At 35.5% G+C, this 20,653-nt stretch overlaps 1 long non-coding RNA gene across 1 annotated transcript in view; it reads left to right on the plus strand.

The window, feature by feature from the left end:
• The first annotated feature begins 1,913 nt into the window (after positions 1-1,913).
• The window catches only part of LOC309643308, a 997,346-nt gene continuing 978,606 nt past the window's right edge, over positions 1,914-20,653 (plus strand). The window contains exon 1 of the long non-coding RNA XR_014253675.1: positions 1,914-17,847. This is a non-coding gene — a long non-coding RNA (uncharacterized lncRNA). The remainder of the gene's footprint in view (positions 17,848-20,653) is intronic.

Here is a 20,653-nt window from a genome sequence, read left to right on the forward strand (position 1 = left end):
GTGATAGCTTTTGGTGGTACACTCTCTTCCTGCCATTTGCCCTATAGTTATAGATATATCTTGCATTTGACCCAGAATGTGCTCAAGACTGTATTATTTCTAAACTGGTGCTGTGATAAGGACAAAATACTTGGATGTATACTCCCTGGCTCTGATGATTCTAACAGTTTCTTTGTTTAGGTCAGCTATACATAGAGCTAGAAGAATGTTACTTGAAAAGAAAGAAATCTGACTTTTTTTTTTCAACTAAGTAAGAAATTGCTCCTATAATTACTTAAAAACAAGGAAGATGAGGTCAAGTCTACTAGTGCTCAGATTTTAAGCTTCAGGAAAATTCTAGAACTGGCTGCTGCTTTTTAAACAACAATGGACATCCAAAGCAAACATCTCAGTCTAGAGTTAAGATCATCAAACAATGTAGAAAATTCAGGGTAAAAATACATACAGTTTTTTCTTGCTGAGCCATTTATTCTACATTTATTTGGCCTGTGGACCAACCAGGCCATATTTCTAAATATAAAAGTAGGATGGAAGTAGGGAGATAAGCCTTTTTGTTCTCGTTTCCATAAGGATTCTCTCAAATATATCTCTGCTCATTTATTTCCTTCGCCATTGGGGAGGTGAAGGATATTTCTGATTGATAAATTTGGTGAATGCTATTTGGCATGCTTAATGCAATTCAGCCCTTCTTACTGGGTGGAGTTAACCTCAGACAGGGATTATTTTTGACTGTTTCTACAGGGCCAATCTTATCTGTGGGCTTTGGGTACCTATGTGTCCTTTGAAAAATCTGCCTATTCCTGGAGTTCAAGTAAATGGCCCATTTGGCTGTCACATCAAGATACTTCTTCCTTAGCCTTTCTAAAGAATAAAACTGATCTTTAATATCTTAGCTCTTTTACTCTTTGCCCTTCCTCTCAATATGTTCAGAATCCAGAAAAGGAAAAGGAAAAAGGAACCCAGGCTATTTTTGAACTCCAACAAGGGATGTGCCACACTAGTCATTAAAAATGTTAATATCAAGGAATACTCTGAGAGCATTAAGTCTTATACCCTGAGCCAGCAAGCATGTACAGGCTGAACATAGGATATAGACATTGCCAAGAGCTAAACCCACAGACACCATGGTCCCTTCTGGTACATATTAAGTCTCATTTCCCACCATCTCAACAGTTAGGAATTTTGTCACCCTCCCTACAGCATGACTCAAATGGAGAATAAAGAGTTTAGACAACTCATTTTCTGACCAGTTTATCTATCAGCTAATGACCAGATCAACCCTGTAGATTGTCAGGAAACTTTAAAACCATTGCCAAATATTTGAGTTTAGTTCTAATTTGAGATAATCAGATTACATTAATCATTATTTTATTTAGAATCCAGTTTCATTTCCCTTCTATGTCATTCAAAATCAATTAGGATCAATCAAAGCTTAAAAATCCAACAGAAATCCTCAAACATGTTCTGTTTTTAGGGATTCACATTTTTATAAGTCAAATTTCCATTATAATCAACTGTCTCTCAATTGTTTTGTTTTTAATGATTTTAATTTTCTCTTTATACATGAATTTTTCAGAATTGTTTATTTTAGTAAAGACATGACTTTCTCTATAAGTGAGTTTCCACCCATAGAAAATAATCTGTTGGTTAAGTATTTGGTCAGTAACATTAAAAATGAAACCATGAAAACAAGATCTGGGTTAAAAGCAAACTCCAAATAACCCAAGAAATTATGGTAGAAACAGTAACTCCTACTATGATAAGAATTTTTAGTACAAATATTTACATGATCCTTTCTAAACATCAGGCTTTCAGCTAATTCATAATTTGCAAGAGCTTCATGCAAAAGCCATACAATGCTTATAATTTTTTTAAATGCTGATAAAAATTTCATTACTTGTAATGAAATAGTAATTTCATTACTATATTCTTGTATAGAAAGACTTGGTAGGCCAAAAGTGTCAATCATCTCTAAGTCATTCTAAAAATTTACATAATCCAAATAAAAATACTAATACTTTTTGGTAACTGGAAAAGTAATCCTGAAGTACATATGAAAATAAGCAAATATAACTTAGAAAATTAATGTATCAAAATATAATCAAATCTATTGTAAAATAATTAAGGCAATGTAATACTGGTACATAAATAGACCAACTAATCAATGCAACTAGAAAATCTAGAAGTAATGCCCCCAAGTATGTTGGATTTTAGTGAAGATTATATGAGTAATTTTTCAGTTCTTATTGAGGTAACTTGGTAGCCATCTGGAAAAAATAGATTATTGCCTCACATCTAAAACCAAAATAAATTCTAAATAAATTTTAGAGTTTAATGAATAAAAACAACAACAAAACAAAATAAAACACAATAGTATAGGAAACAAATATGTATATATAGCTTATAGCAAATAAGGCATAAATGAAAGATGTTTAATCTCTTAATAAAAGTATAAGAAAACATCTGAGAGTTTTTTTTCACCTATTACATTGAAAATGTTCAAAATGCTTGATATTCACGGTGAAGGTAAGGGAAAAGCTACATTCATAAAATACACTCAGAAAAAATGTGTTTTTCCCACACCTTAACCAAGAGTGAAGGTGTGGGAAAAAATCCACTCATATTATTTTCCCTAACAACAACAAAATAATGATTTATTTGTAAAACAGCCCAGTCCCCATCACTTCAGTACGGCATAGGCATAGAAAAGAGTCACATGGTAAGCATCATTTAGTCCAAGGCAGAGCTCCATGCCTCCCAAAACAGCAAGTCCACCTTCCCCAGAGACTCAGGCTCAGAGCCAAACTGAACACACAAAGCAGCAAGCCCAGAAAGAAGTCTACCCCAAGCCTCAGCATGTTTCCCCCACAAAGCTTCAAGCTTCCTAACTGCAGCCTTCTACACCATCCACTCACAATGAGGCCAACTTCCAGGCTCTGAGCCACCCGGGATCTTCTTTTTATGAATGGGAATGTGGGATTGTAACTTGGTCTAACATAATGGAGAACATTTCACCAATATATCAGTATTAAAAATGCACATATTCTTTGATCTATAATTCCTTGTATTTTACTATATCGTATGGAGAAATAATATATATATAACAAACATTCATATAAGATTATTCGTTGTGATTTTGTTCATAATATCAAAGGATAACATATGCTAAAGGTTGGGCTCTGTGATATTTTTATGGTGTGACCGAGTTCTGTAAACCCAAATTACTAAAGAATAGATTGAATACATTATCTTTTTGAAAAGTAGTAAATAATTTGCCTTAATATTTTAAACTTTTACCTTGGTGCAGAAGCATGGTGTTTCATGTGATAGCTGTCAGAGGGGGAAATTTCCTCTTTTATCCCTCTTGAGTTCTTGTGCAGGGACCAATTATAAAATCATGAAATTGACACAAAACAGATTAACAGGAGAAAAAGAAACAAATTTTAACTTTTGCTCATGAAGATCTCAAAGCTAGGACCTAAGAAGTGGCCATAGCAGGCAGCATGTATACTTTTTAGACAAAGAAACAATGAATTTATGAGGAATTTGACAGGAATAAGAAACTTAGACTTTGGGTACCCAATAGTGAAGAATTTAAATAGGGTTTGGGTGGGGTAGTAAAATAAAGAAGTAACATGGTTTGTTTATACAGGCTTCTCAGACCCCCAAATTTTCTATCTCTGGTGATAAGGGTGTCCTTCTACCTCCAGATGCCAGGAGGGCACCTTTCATGTGAGAGATTTATTTCCTGCCTTCAGGGAGACAGAGAGAAGGGTCAACATGTCCCTCTTGCATCCTCTCTTTCTTAAGTAACTTTAATTCAAAATAATCAATATGCCATCGAGGGACATTTGGGGGCAGCCTTCCCTGGACCCCAACATAATTAAGATACTTAGACCTCCCTGACTCTTCTCAAATTAGTTTTAACCTCACAGACTGTTCTCTTGCGTGGAGTCATTAGTTCCTATCCCAATGATCTGAAGAAAGTTAGCTTCTATTTAATCGTGTGTTCTAGAAAGGTGAATGCACTGAGTTATTTACATGTTGGGAAACTTTTAGTGTACTATTTTCCAAAATGTAGCCTACGGAACTTTAATCCTTCAGGATACTTTGAGAAAAGAGGCTACCTGAGTAAAATAAAGTATGATATCTATTGCATAAACCTCCTCTTGAGTTCAATTGGACACATTTACACATTAAAGGCTTTGAGAAGTTCTATAATAAAGAAACAAATTTAATCATGTTTAATTTAGTCCTTTCTAAAGTTATCTGGTGACAGAACCTTCTTTTTCTTGGTAAAAATAAATTTAATAATCTATGTAACATACTCTTTGGAAAACCTGCTTAGTCTGTCAGATTTGACTTCAGAGTCCTCATGATGATAAGGTGAAGAATGTGTGGATTCAGAAGCAGGAGAGCATGAGAGGTGCAGTACTGGAAGTGATATCCAGAGTCAGTGACTTTTGGGTGATGATGGGGTGGGGAAGGGAGGACCCGGAGCATGAAAAGGATATTAGTAAACCATGGGATATTCAGGGAGGAGAGAGAAAGTGCAAAGAAAATACTAATTCCTAACTTCACATTTTATCTACTTATTTAGTTTACTACTTCAGAACTGATGGGGACAACCACCTCATGGGGACAGTAGGCACAATGCTTTAGGGTAGTCAAAGGGTCTTCCACCTGCTCTGTGAGAGATTCTGTCAAATCTCCCACATCACTGTGGAGGTGCTAATCAGGTGCTGAATTTGGGCTTGCATGGTGATTGTCTGGTCCGAACTCCATTCCTTTTATCTACTTCTTAAGGATTACACAATCACAGACTGTCAGAGCTGGAAGGACCAGTAAAGATCATCACATGTAATATCTCACTTTTATAAAAGTAAGGAAATTACAAATGGAGAATAAGGACAAGTTTGTCCCAGGGCACCCAGTGAGTTAATGTTGGAGCCACAACTTGTTAAGAATGCAAATTGAATCAGAAGACTGGATTCAAATATAGGGTGTGACTTTTATTAGCCTTGTAAGGTTAGGCAAGTTACTATTCACTGAGCTTTAGGTTTCCTCAAAATTTTTTCAAAAGCAGTGAATGAGATAAAGTGGGAAAAATGGATAGCACATTGTTGGCAGAGAGTGAACAATAAATGGCAGCTAAGAGTAGTGGTAATTATTATGAGCGGCAACAAAGGAGAAAGGAAACATGCAAATTGCAAGTTCAAATTGAAAAGCCAGGAGGTCCTCAATCTCTATTTTGTCTCCTTGCTTCATTTATTTGAGTCACTATCCATATTAGTCAGAGTTCTCCAGAGAAACAGAACCAATAGACATGAGTAATGTATTGTGTATTATGTGTGTATGTTTATCTATGTCTATATCTATATATAGGGGTGGGGGAGAGTGACAGAGACAGAAACCCAGAGAGAGAGAGACAGAAAGAGAATGAGATAGAGAGAGAGAGTGGTTATAAAGCATTGTCTCACAAGATTATGGAGGCTGACAAGTTGCAAGGTCTGCAGAGTGAGATGTAAACATGGAACCCCAGGAGATTCAATGGTGTAGTTCCAGGCTCAGTCCAGAGGCTCGAGAAATAGGATAACCAGTAGTTCCCACCTGAAGGCCAGCAGTCTCGAGACACTGGAAGAGACAATATTTCACTTGAAGTCCAAAGGCATGGAAAAGCCATGGTCCCAGTTCGAAGCCAGTCAGACAAGAGGAATTATCTCTTTCTCAGGAGAGGGTCAGGATTTTTGCTATATTCAGGCCTTCTACTGATTGGATGAAGCCCATCCACATTAGGGAAGGCAATAAGCTTCATTCACCCTAAAGATTTAAATGTTAACCTCTTCCATAAACACTCTCATGGAAACAACCAGAATAATGTTTAATCAAATATCTGGGCACACTGTCTGTGGCCCAGTCAGGTTGATACATAAAATTAACCATCACACAATGTCTCAATTTATAAGTGAGATAGTATAGTAACAGTTCTCATATGCCCCATCACAAATCATGAAAAGTACTGCTTACTTATTCATTCTTTCATCCACCCATCCTTCCATCTATCTCTCCATTCACACATCAGTTAACAAAATTTACTGACCATCTGTCAGTTTTAGGCATTGTACTGGCCCCTTGATTCAGTGTTTTAGCAACAAAACAGAGAAAGTGAAATAGGCTTTTCATAGCCCATTTCAAGGATTTGAAAACAACTTGAGGTAACCAAGGGGAGGAATTACTTGGGAACATTTCTTAGGTATGCCATAAGGAACAGAAAAATAATTATTGGGCTTGAAGAAAGCCTAAAAGTTCATTTATCTCTACTCCTCTCTCTAAGGCTGTTATACCGCAAGACAAAGAAATTCAATATAATACTTTGTGAAAACAAACCTGTGCAGAATGCCTTTGAAATGAACACTGACTTCCATATCTCGGTCATTTTCATGGTGTCAATCCTACATATTCTCTCCCAGGTATTTTCTCCTGAACATTTATATTATGGTGCATAATTAAAAAATGCAATTTTGGTGTTGTAGGAGTATGTAAATTTTAATCATTTGTGCATACAGACGGCTATTTCTTGAGTTCACCTTGAATCTCACTCACACACTGTGAATAATATTTTGTTTTGGAAAATGAATGAGCACATGTAAACCTGGTGTTAATAATATATATTTTAAAAACTATGCCTTAATTAGAATCATATCATTTTTACATCTGCTATGTGTCTGCCTCACGTCTTGGTGGGTTGAACTGTAGAAAGTAGGAAGCTCTGGAATTGATCCCTGTGAGTCAATTATGGTAAGAGATGACTTTTGTTATCTCTTATCTGGAATTCAGCAACGACATCTCTGCTTTGTCAGCTGGCTCTTTGATGGGTCTTATCAACATTGGTAGTTAGAGGGAGGTTCAGGGATGGAAGAGTGACTGCTTCTTCCTGTTTGATTCTTCTTTGCTTTCTGTCCCTGTCGGTTTAACCTGAAAATGCTTTGTTACCCCAATAGCAGCAGTTCCTTCCCATCATAGCAAATGAACTCAATTTGCAGGGTTTTTTTTTCTTTACTTTTTTCATTTATGTATATATTTTTAATAAAATATTGTATATACTAAAGTTGTATAATATGATTGTTTGATATACATACACATAGTGAAATGATTACTACAATCAAGCTAATTAACATAACATCATTTTACATTGATACTATTTTTTTGTTTGATAGTTACTCTCAGCATATTTCCACTGTTCAATACAATATTATTAAGTATAGTCATTATGCCTAGACATTAGATCCCTACATAACTTCAACTTTGTTTCCTTTGACCAACATCTCCCCATCTTCCCTGTCCCAGTCCCTGTTGACCACCATTCTACCCTCTGCTTCTATGAGTTTGATTTTTTTTTTTTTTTTTTAGATTCTACATATAAGTGATACTCCATGCAGTATTTGTCTTTCTCTGACTTACTTCATGAAGTATAATGTCTTCCATATTGATACATGCTCTCATAGAAGGCAAGATTTCCTTCTTTTTCATGGCTAAATAATATAATAATTATATAGATAATGTATTCTTTATCCATTTACCAATCAATGGAAACTTGGGTTGTTTCCATATCTTGACTACTGTGAATAATGCTCCAATGAACATGAGAGTGAAGATATCGCTCCAAGATCCTAATTTCACTGTCTTTGGGTATATACCCAACAGTGGGATTGCTGGATCATATGGTAGTTCTATTTTTAATTTTTTGAGAAACTTTTGTACTGTATTCCATATTGGCTGTATCAATTTACATCCCCATCTTTTCTCTACATCCTTACAAACACGTGTTATCTTTTGTCTCTTTTATAATAGCCATTCTCACAGGCATGAAGTGGTATCTCATTGTGGTTTTGATTTGCACTTCCCTAATAATTAGCAATATTGAACATTTTTCCATGTCCTTGTTGGCCATTAAAGTCTCCTTTGAAAAATGTCTATTCATGTCCTTTGCCCATTTTTTAATCGGGTTATTTGTTTTCTTACTATTGAGCTGTTTGAGTTCCTTATGTATTTGACACATTAACCCATTATCAAGTATATGTCTTACAAATACTTCCTCCCAGTCTGTAGGTTGTCTTTTCACTCTTTTGATTGCAGAAGCATTTTAGTTCGATGCAATCCCATTTGTCTATTTTTGCTTTTGTCGCCTGTGATTTGGGGATCAGATCCAATATCAAGAAGATTTTTCCCTATGTTTTCTTCTAATAGTTTTATGGTTTTGGTTCATATATTTAAGCTTTTAATTCATTTAGAGTGCTTTTGTACATGGAGTGAGATAAGGGTACAATATCATTCTTCTGCATATGAAAGATCAGTTTTCTCAATACCATTTATTGAAGAGACTATCTTTTCCTCATTTTGTGTTCTTGGCAACTTTTGTTGAAAATCAACTGACCATATATGTTTGGATTTATTTCTGGACTCTCAATTCTGTTCCACTGGTCTGTGTCTATTTTAATGCCATTGTTATGCTGTTTTGATGACTATAGCTCTGTAGTATATTTTGAAATAAGGTAATGTGATACTGCCAACTTGTTATTTTCTTTTTGCTCAAGATTGCTTTGGCTATTCATGGTCTTTTGTGGTTCCATATGAATTTCAGGGTTTTTTTTTCTATTTTTGTGGAAAATGCCATCAGAATTTTGATAGAGAGTACATCGAATCTGAGATCACTTTTTTTGATTACTTTTTGTAGTATGGACATTTCAACAATATTACTTCTTCCACTCCATGAACACAGGATATCTTTCCATTTATTTGTGTCTCCAATTTCTTTCATAACTTTTACAATTTTAAGTTTACAGATCTTTCATCTTGATATATTTATCCCTAAATATTTTATTTTTTCTTTATTGATGTTATGGTAGATGGGATGGGATAGTGTTTTTTGTTTGTTTTTTTGTTTTTTTTTCTTCTGGGTAGTCTGTTGCTAATGTGTAGAAATGCAATTGATTTCTGTATGTTAATTTTGTATCCTGCAACTTTACAATTCATTTATTATTTCTAATAGTTTTCTTGGTAGAGTCTTCAGAGTTTTCTGTATATAAAATCATATCACCTGCAAACAGACAATTTTACTTCTTCCTTTCTAATTTGGTTGGCTGTTATTTCTTCTCCTTGGCTAATTGCTCTATCTAGGACTTCCAATACTATATTGATTAGAAGCAGAGAGAGTGGGCATTCTTGTCTCCTACCTGATCTTCAAAGAAGAACTTGAACCTTTTCACCACTGAGTCTGATGTTAGTTGTGACTTGTCATATATGGCCTTTAATATGGTACATCTTTCAACATTTAATTGTTGAGAGTTTTTATCATGAAACAGTGTTGAATTTCATCAAATTCTTTTTCTGCATTTATTGAGATGATCATGACTTCTGTCATCCATTTTGTTAACATGATGTATCATATTTATTAACTTACGTATGCATCCCAGAGATAAATTCCACTTGATTGTGTTATATAATCCTTTTACTGTGCTGTTGAATTTCATTGGCTAGTATTTATTCAGGATTTTTGCATCTATGTTCATCAGGGATATAGGCCTGTAATTTTCTTTTCTTGTAGTATCCGTTTCTGACTTTGGTATCACAGTAATGCTGACCTCATAAAATGAGTTTGGGAGTGTTCCCTTCTCTTTAAATTTGTAGAAGAATTTGAAAAAGATTGGTATTAATTCTTATTTAAATGTTTGATAGAATTGACCTGTGAAGTTGTCAGGTCCTAGGCTTTTATTGATGAGAGGTCAGTTTGCAATTTTTCAGACACTATCCAATTAACATCATTGTGCTCACCTCAGAGACATTAGCACCTCAAGCCAGTATGTCCTCCTCAGAGATATGAATCCCAACCTCATGGGGTCCCTTCTCCAAGATCAGAGATGCCAACCCCAGATGAGCAGCACCCCATCCTCTGTTGTCTGAGTTTCAGCTATTAAGCTTCTAAGTTTTAATAATCCTAGTATCTCCCCTTTGTTATCTCACCCTTAGTGATGGAAGCTGTGCCCTATAGCTGCTACTTCCTTGATACCTTAGATGTCCTCATGTTGCCTTTTTAGTTACCTAGCTAACAACTGTCTACCTAATTAAGAATTATTTATGTTAAATTCTCTCCATTAAAATAATGTGTGTGTTTTTTATCTCCTGAGTGGATCCTGACTAATGCTTTAATCATCTGGAAGAACTAACCTGGCATTAGGACTCAGAATGTTCTACCTTGATCTTAAGTGGTAAAAGTTATGGACCTGTATATCTTACCAGGATGGCACTCACAGGGAAACACAGAGTCAAATAAAGGAGGGAGGAATGAGAATATTTTGGTGAATGTTTTGGCATCTTCATTGGGATGGGACCCAACCAGTAGAACTGCCATAAACTCTCCCCTTCTAGCATCTGAGAGTCTCTGAGTTAACGTATGTCAGTTCCCAAATTGGCACATAGGTAAATAGTGCAATTTCCCCCTTTGACTACAAAGAAAATTGTACCATCCAAATGATGAAATAGGCCTAGTTTATCTTCAATGCATTCCCATTTCCTCTTGTCCTACTCACCTTTCTACTCACATGTAGATGTCCAATACTCTCATTTTCTTCTCTCCATACCTATCTTTACCTGCTTTCAATTAGGCATCAAACTGAAGAGCACAAGAGTAATTCATTAACAGATCAGAAAGGCTTAAGAATGGTATAAACACAATGCTACTCCTTTCAGTATTATATGTAATCTGAAAGGGGGAAAGCTTTTACTGGAAGAAACATATTCCCAGAAATTGAATCTGAGGTATAAATAATAGATATATGATCAAATGGAGTAGGGTGGATATTTTAAGTAGGACTATAAGGAAAATTCCTTCTAGCCCGCACAACACAAGGAAAAAAATTATTCTACCTTACAGCTCTCATTGGTCTTGAGTGCCATTTCCTCTTAAAGAATCTTCATTAATCTATTTGTTGACATTCTTCATCAGTGCCTTAGGTACTGAAACAGATTCTGAAAGCAGCAAGTATCTAATAAATATTTTTTTCTGGATAATTATCAAGGGCTAGGCTACAAAATAATTGTATTGTCTTCTCATTATGAACAGGGACTACCATCCCACTCTTTGTGCTGCTCTTATCCATCTAAGATCTACCCTGAATTTTCCCCAAACTTTCAAAGAAATTTCTGAATAGAGACTTCTTAGGAACCAGCAAGCAAATATGGCATTAAACAACTTGATTTCTTGTCTTAGGTTTCATCCATCATACCAATATTGAATCAGTCAACTTTGAAGAGAAGAAAAACCTATAGATTCTAATTGAGTTGCAGAATAATACCAGTTCAGCATGTGCCAAGAAAGATGAAAATCTTTGTCCTTAAGACTGTCAGTGAAGGTTGAAAAGCTAATGACTTTCAGTCGGATATTATTTTTTTTCCTGTTGAGGTACACTGTTCTAGTCTCAAGAAAAAGAAGAAGGAATAAAGAAGCCAGGAACCCCTGGATTGCTAAAGATTTATCTCATAGTCCAGGAGTCAGCATTTGTAGCATACAGCTACAGAACAGCATAATTAAGGAGAGACCAAGGGCCAAGTTGCACAATGAGTAAAATGACTGGGCTGATGTGCAGGTGAGAGAACAAAATAAAAATCAATTTATATGGGGAAAAAAGTGAGTCAAAATTATGGAATGAAGCTGATATCAGAATCAGAGTACCTAACCAAACTGGAGGGCACAGTAGAGTCTACCATACAAATAGGCTGGCCAAAGTAGGTGTGAAGAAGTCCCAGCTGGGCAAGACAGTAGAGTTTCAGAGCCTGATAGCAAAAATTTTCAGGATAAGCATCTCAAAATTTTAGCCTAGAAAGAAGAAATAGATAGAAAGTAAAGAAAAAAAAGTATGTCTGGAAACAGAACACTAACATAATATTAGTACTAAGACTATAGTTAGGTGTCATACAAATATGGACACAACAAATTTATAAGATCAGCACTCTCATTGTACCCATTTTATAGATAAGAAAACTTAGTTTACTCAAGTAATTTGCCCAAAATTAAACTTTTATTAAGTGTCATGGGATAAAGTTAAGCCTGGTCCTGTTTAATATTAAAGATCACATGTTTAACCACTATGCTAGTGGGTCCATTTCCAAAAACACAACTGGGGTATGACTATGATTGCCAGAGCAGTTATCATCTACTGTCTGCTATGCATGAAAATTCTACATTTGCTACCAATTTTCTGATTACTGTTTATGGTAATGGTTTCTGGAAGAGCCCATTGAATCCCAATACTGGGGAAGACCCAGCAATGTCGAGAGAAGTGCAATCAGAATTAAAGAAAAGAAACACTCTTTAATTCAAACAATTGAAAGTAGAGAGCATCTAAATAATGAAAGAAAATGGGCAAGAATAAGAGCATACCACTTACTCCATTCCCATCTCAAGTTTGATGGGAGGTTGTTTCTGTACAATATTTACATAATGGAACATCATCAAAAATAATGTTAAATCCTTACAAAATAGGTTTCGAAATGGACAGAGTGATGTAGCTTGATATTACAAGGGAACTAGGCCAGAGTTTCTGACATTGATTTTCTGAAGGATGGAGCCACTAAGGATGCCTTCAGAGTGCCTTGTGCAGATGTGTTAGAAAAGATAATCTTAGAAATCAAAAGGCATACCTTAGGATTCTAGTCAGAAATGGAATTGTGAGCAGGCTTGACCCAACTTGCCTAGGATGACATGTTCAGTAGCTTATGATATCTCTACATAGAGGCCAAGTCCCTTAACCCATGATCCTAGATCCACAACTAATTAACCCGAATGTTCTCATTGTTCCACTCTGTGCCAGCCGAGGAACCACATTTTAACATGATCTTCAGATGAATGGAAGGAGAAATCCAAATTGAACACTCATTGGTCTAATAATCTCAGAGTTGACTAAAGCAGGGATACTCAAATTCTTCCAATGAAGAATTCCGAAGAGCTGCAGAGAATTGATTTTTAACCTAAGACTCTTGGGAAGAAAGAGGAAATGGCTAGTGTAAGTGTAAAATTTCTATGAACTCTGATGTGTTGTCCTAAGATATATACTATTGTAACTTTCTACTCCACACTGTATCTAGACTTTAATGAAAAATTAATATTTAAAATTACCTAACATTTTAGAAAATAAATTATGCTTGTCCTTTGAATTAATATTTTACTCTGGTACATCTTTGTATGCCCCCAGGGGTACATGAACCTGGGTATGGAGGAATTAAGGTTCTCTTTTTAACACAGAGAAAAATGTTAGAAATAGGACTATGAGATTAGGGTTTGCTTCTGAGTGGTTCAGTGATCAACACAAAACTCATGACTGTAAATGGGATTCTGAACACAAACCGGTTGATGTGCAAACATGCTGACAATCTCTAGGGAGAGAGGGTGGATGGATTAGGGCAAATCCTCTTCTACTATAAGAAAAAAAATCATATCACATAAACCTCTTCAAAACAGACCACACATCTTTCACCACTTTATATATTTATTTCCTAAGTGCCTTGCTCATAGCAGATATCATTTGTTCAGTGATTGGTGATGATGAATGCTTATCAGTAATAGATTATCAGTAATGCCAAAAATCTTGGCTCTCTGTGCACCAATGCCTAACAGAAATATGGAGACAGAGTTTTTGGAGGAAAAGAAAGAAAGCTTTATTTCTTTGCCAGGCAAAGGGGAAAACACAGCAGGCTAGCATGACAGAACTGTGCCTCCTTCTCTGAGGAATAGGGAAAAGTTATATAGCCCAGGGCTCGTGGTCTGAGGTAGGTGATAAGGCTTAAAGTAATAAAGGTCTTGCATGTTTTTTCTTCGGCAAATTCATGGCCAAAGCTGGCGTCCGGTGGCACAGCAACCGGGTCTGGTGTCCCTGAAGTTATCGTCCCATGACCTTATTTCTGAAATGAAGAGTACTACAAGGGAGTGTAGGGGGAGAATAAATGCCAGGTGCAAAGAGTAATTCACATGGAGTCAGAGAGTAATCAGCTTTGTGAAGGACAAGTCTAGCTACAAGTGTTTGTTAGTAGTAACAGCTAAAGAATAAACAAGATTGTTTAACACTTTCAGGCCTATTTATGTTGTTTCCCCAGCCTGTTCATTGTTTCCTTATTTTCCTTGTTTATCAGAAAAGTCTCATTTCTATTTTTGCTGCAACATCAGCATTGTTCTCTCATTAGGAAAAAAAAAAAAAAAAAGATTACTTTTAATACCACCACATCTTGGCCTCTTGTGCTATTATTAGATCTATTATATATCTCCCACCTAAATAATTCTTAACCCTTCAAGGATCAAATCAAGTTCCATATCCCCAAGGAAACATCTTGGTGAGAACTCTAAATTTTTTTGGAAGATGAAAAGCAGTTTAAAAGCAACTCTAATTCAACTTAGAAATGATAACATCATCAGTGTCACAAATAAAATGCTAATGGTAAATAATGGAAGGAGAGTCCAGATAAGAGAATCTGCGAAGGCTTCAATGGTGAGGTGGTCTTTGAGGTGATTTCCTAGAATGATAGGTAGAATGCAGATTTTTGGTAAACATTGAAATGTGAAATGGGGTCAGTCTAGGAGAAAAAAAATGCAAAGGCAAAGACCAGAGGTAAACACAAGCTCAAACTGTTTTGGTCCAAAAGAGTGAGAAAGAAAACTATCCTTTTTTTGTGCTGCCTTTTTGTGCCAAGCTCTGTACATATAGAATTTAGTTGCTTCTTAAAACAGACACGAGTGGTAGGTGTTAGTGACCCATTTTGCATATTCTTGTGATTAGAATACTGACACTTAAAAGGAATAAACAGTTCAAATGTTACATCACAAGAAGTTTTAAAAAATCTGGTGAACTACAATATTGATAAAAGTTCATTTTATACATTATTTTGTGTATCCTGAATATTGAGGGTTTCTCATCAGAATACTGAGAAGATCTCTTCTGGCCCATGTCTTCTACTGGATAACACTAGTCTCAATAACTCCATACCTATCCCACAAAGGTTGAACTTTCTTCTGAGCAAAGGATTCCTCTCAAAATATCTGCAACAATCATAAATAAAACAACAGCTATTCACAAAGATTCTTCCTAAATTGTTTTTCCCTAACTACTCAGCTGAACTTCATTCCTTTGTCTCCTTGAGTTTGCAGAGGTTTTATGAATAAGTTTCAGCCCAAGCAATGAAAGTTTAAGTGACCTGTTCCTCTTCTGGGACAGCCACCCTGTTAAGAGAACCGCATATTGAAGTTGCCAGAGCTTATATCAGGGTCCTTGAATGACTGAGTGAGTAGAGATATATACAAGTTTGCAGCACATACCATAGACTGTTATGTGAACTAGAAATGAACTCTATTTCTTAAGTCAATGAATTGTTTTTATGTCTCTTGTTACCACATACTAGCCTTTACACTAATAAAACCATAGTACTTGAAGGCAGACAAAAGCATTCTGTTTTTTCTAAATGTTTACCCATTTTTGGACTGACCAAGGAGAATTAAAGCAGCAAATTGAGATTCTTTCTCAAATAGCCCTATCTACATTATGTTCAGGTTGAGTATTGCGAAGATATGAATCATCCACTTATAAGTTTCAATTTCTCCCCCCTTTAACCTAGAATATGGGCATTATCTTATGTAAAAAGTGAGATCTTCAATAAAGACAAAATGATACAGAATAATTTCATACACTGAGATCGTTGAAAGTGGCTTTAAAGTCGTTTTAGTCTTATCATGCATTTAATTTGACATCATCTTTTCAAATATACTTGGCTAGAAATTTTTTAGTTACTGTCTATTCTCCACTGGGGATAATGAGATAGTTCTTCAGTGATCACCAAAGACTTAACCATTAAAAAGTACTTATATGTTTCTCTAGTCTGTTGGGTGCATTTTATTCTGGAAACTATCAAATGCTGTTATACACATAATTTTAAGAAACAATATTCTTGATTATATTTAAGGAGAATTTTTTCCTTTGAGCATAAAATCATCACCCTTCCTCCTAACAGGTTGAAGATATCATTAATAAAACTATTCTAGGAACCACCTAAGAAGTAACTATTCTTAATTGCTTATGACTTCAGTTTGCATCACAATAAGTGATATCTCCCTTTCTTTTGTTTTTTTTTTTTCTTTTTTTTTAACACTTTTATTGGAGTATAATTACTTTACAGTGGTGTGTTAGTTTCTGCTTTATAACAAAGTGAATCAGCAATACAAATACATATATCCCCACATCTCCTCCCTGTTGTGACTCCCTCCCACCTTCCCTATCCCATCCCTCTAGGTGGTCACAAACCACAGAGCTGATCTCCCTGTGCTATGTGGCTTGCTTCCCACTAGCTATCTATTTTACATTTGGTAGTGTATATATGTCCATGCCACTCTCTCACTTCGTCCCAGTTTACCCTTCCCCCTCCCCATGTCCTCAAGTCCATTCTTTAGTAGGTCTGCATCTTTATTGCTGTCCTGCCCCTAGGTTCTAGAAGAACTTTTTATTTTTTTGATTCCATATATATGTGTTAGCGTAAGATGTTTGTTTTCCTCTTTCTGACTTACGTCACTCTGTATGACAGACTCTAGGTCCATCCACCTCACTACAAATAACTCAATTTCATTTCTTTTATGTCTGAGAAATATTCCATTGTACATATATATCTTCTTTATCCATTCATCTGTCAATGGATACTTAGGTTGCTTCCATGTCTTGGCTACTGTAAATAGAGCTGCAATGAGCATTGTAGTACATGACTCTTTTTGAATTATGGTTTTCTAAGGGTATATGCCCAGTAGTGGGATTGCTGGGTCGTATGGTAGTTCTATTTTTAGTTTTTTAAGGACCCTCCATACTGTTCTTCATAGTGGCTGTATCAATTTACATTCCCACCAACAGTGCAAGAGGGTTCCCTTTTCTCCACACCCTCTCCAGCACTTACTGTTTGTAGATTTTTTGATGATGGCCATTCTGATTGGTGTGAAGTGATACCTCATTGCAGTTTTCATTTGCATTTCTCTAATGATTAGTGATGTTGAGCATCGTTTCATGTGTTTGTGGCAATGTGCATATCTTCTTTGGAGAAATGTCTATTTAGGTCTATTTATGTCTATTTAGGCCCATTTTTGCATTGGGTTGTTTGCTTTTTTGATATTGAGCTGCATGAGCTGCTTGTAAATTTGAAGATTAATCTTTTGTCAGTTTCTTCATTTGAAAATATTTTCTTCCATTCTGAGGGTTGTCATTTCATCTTGTTTATGGTTTCCTTTGCTGTGCAAAAGCTTTCAAGTTTCATTAGGTCCCATTTGTTTATTTGTGTTTTTATTTCCATTTCTCTAGGAGCTGGGTCAAAAAGGATCTTGGTGTGATTTATGTCATAGAGTGTTCTGCCTATGTTTTCCTCTAAGAGTTTGATAGTGTCTAGCCTTACATTTAGGTCTTTAATCCATTTTGAGTTTATTTTTGTGTATGATGTTAGGGAGTATTTTAATTTCATTCATTTACATGTAGTTGTCCAGTTTTCCCAGCACCACTTATTGAAGAGAGAGAGTGGCATGGACATATATACACTACCAAATGTAAAATAGATAGCTAGTGGGAAGCAACCGCATAGCACAGGGAGGTCAGCTCTGTGCTTTGTGACCACCTAGAGGGGTGGGATAGGGAGGGTGGGAAGGAGGGAGATGCAAGAGGGAAGAGATATGGGAACATATGTATATGTATAACTGATTTACTTTGTTATAAAGCAGAAACTAACACACCATTGTAAAGCAATTATACTCCAATAAAGATGTTAAAAAAAAAAAAAAAGACTGTTTTGGCTACTCAGGGTCTTTTTTGTCTCCATACAAATTGTGAATTTTTTTGCTCTAGTTCTGTTAAAAATGCCATTGGTAGTTTGATAGGGATTTCATTGAATCTGTAGATTGCTTTGTGTAGTATAGTCATTTTAACAATGTTGATTCTTCTAATCCAAGAACATGGTGTATCTCTCCATCTGTTTGTATCTTCTTTAGTTTCTTTCATCAGTGTCTTATAATTTTCTGCATACAGGTCTTTTGTCTGCTTAGGTAGGATTATTCCTAGGCATTTTATTCTTTTTGTTGCAATGATAAATGGGAGTGTTTCCTTAATTTCTCTTCCAGATTTTTCATCATTAGTGTATAGGAATGCAACAGATTTCTATGCATTAATTTTGCATCCTGCTACTTTACCAAATTCATTGATTAGCTCTAGTAGTTTTCTGGTAGCATCTTTAAGATTGCCTATGTATAGTATCATGTCATCTGCAAACAGTGACAGCTTTACATATTCTTTTCTGATCTTGACTCTTTTTATTTCTTTTCTTCTCTGATTGCTGTGGAAAAAACTTCCAAAGCTATGTTGAATAATACTGGTGAGAGTGGACAAACTTGTCTTATTCCTGATCTTCTTGGAAATGGTTTCAGTTTTTCACAATTGAGAAAGATATTGGCTGTGGGTTTGTCATATATGGCCTTTATTATGTTGAGGTAATTTCCTTCTATGCCTACTTTCTGGAGGGTTTTTATCATAATGGGTGTTGAATTTTGTCGAAAGCTTTTCCTGCATCTATTGAGATGATCATATGGTTTTTATCCTTCAATTTGTTAATATGGTGTGGCACATTGATTGTTTTGCATGTATTGGAGAATACTTGCATTCTTGGGATAAACCCAAATTAATCACAGCGTATAATCCTTTTAATGAGTTGTTGGATTCTGTTTGCTAGTGATTTGTTGAGGATTTTTGCGTCTATGTTGTTCAGTGACATTAGCCTGTAGTTTTCTTTCTTTGTGACATCTTTATCTAGTTTTGGTATCAGGGTGATGGTGGCTTTGTAGAATGAGTTTGGGAGTGTTCCTCCCTCTGCTATATTTTGAAAGAGTTTGAGAAGGATAGATGTTAGCTCTTCTCTAAATGTTTGATAGAATTCGCCTGTGAAGACATCTGGTCCTGGGCTTTTGTTTGTTGGAAGATTTTTAATCACAGTCTCAATTTCAGTGCTTGTGATTGGCCTGTTTATATTTTCTATTTCTTCCTCATTCTGTCTTGGAAGGTTGTGCTTTTCTAAGAATTTGTCCATTTCTTCCAGTTGTCCTTTTTATTGGCATATATTTGCTTGTAGTAACCTCTTGTGATCCTTTGTATTTCTGCAGTGTCATTTGTTACTTCTCCTTTTTCATTTCTAATTCTATTGATTTGTGTTTCCTCCCTTTTTTTCTTGATGAATCTGACTAATGGTTTATCAATTTTGTTTATCTTCCCAAAGAACCACCTTTTAGTTTTATTGATCTCTGCTACTGTTTCCTTCATTTCTTTTTCGTTGATTTCTTATCTGATCTTTATGATTTCTTTCCCTCTGCAAACTTTGGGGTTTTTTGGTTCTTCTTTCTCTAATTGCTTTAGGTGTAAGGTTAGGTTGTTTATTTAAGATGTTTCTTGTTTCTTGAGGTAAGACTGTATTGCTATAAACTTCCCTCTTAGAACTGCTTTTGCTGCATCCCATAGGTTTTGGTTCATCATGTTTTCATTGTCATTTGTTTCTAGGTAATTTTTGATCTCTTCTTTGATTTCTTTATCGATCTCTTGGTTATTAAGTAGTGTATTGTTTAGCCTCCATGTGTTTGTTTGTATTTTTTACAAATTTTCTCCTGTAATTTATATCTAGTCTCATAGCATTGTGGTTGGAAAAGATACTTGATATGATTTCAATTTTCTTAAATTTACCAAGGCTTGTTTTGTGACCCAAGATATGATCTAGCCTGGAGTGTTCCATGAGCACTGGAGAAGGAAGTACATTCTGTTGTTTTTGGATGGAATGTCCTATACATATGTATTAAATCAATCTTGTTTAATGTATCATTTAAAGCTTGTGTATCCTTATTTATTATCATTTTGGATGGTCTGTCCACTGGTGAAAGTGGGGTGTTAAAGTCCCTTACTATGATTGTGTTATTGTCAATTTCCCCTTTTATGGCTGTTAGCATTTGCTGTATGTATTGAGGTTCTTTTATGTTGGGTGCATAGATATTTACAATTGTTATATCTTCTTGGATTGATCCCTTGATCATTATGTAGTGTCCTTCTTTGTCTCTTGTAATAGCCTTTATTTTAAAGTCTATTTTGTCTGATATGCAAATTGCTACTGTAGCTTTCTTTTGATTTCCTTTTGCATGGAATATCTTTTTCCATCCCCTCACTTTCAGTCTGTATGTGTCCCTGGGTCTGAAGTGGGTCTGTTGCAGACACCATATATACGGGTCTTGTTTTTGTATCCATTCAACCAGTCTATGTCTTTTGTTAGGGGAATTTAATTCATTTACATTTAACGTAGTTATCAATATGTATGTTCCTTTTACCCTTTACTTAATTGTTTTGGTTTGTTATTGTAGGTCTTTTCCTTCTCTTGTGGTTCCTGCCTAGTAAAATTCCTTTAACATTTGTTGTAAAGCTGGTTTGGTGATGCTGAGTTCTCTTAGCTTTTGCTTGTCTGTAAAGGTTTAATTTCTGTGTAGAATCTGAATGAGATCCTTGCTGGGTAGTGTAAACTTGGCTGTAGGTTTTTCCCTTTCATCCCTTTAAATATGTCCTGCCACTCC

Source organism: Balaenoptera physalus, assembly GCF_965194825.1.
Source record: "Balaenoptera physalus genome assembly, chromosome: 15".
NCBI lineage: Eukaryota > Metazoa > Chordata > Mammalia > Artiodactyla > Balaenopteridae > Balaenoptera > Balaenoptera physalus.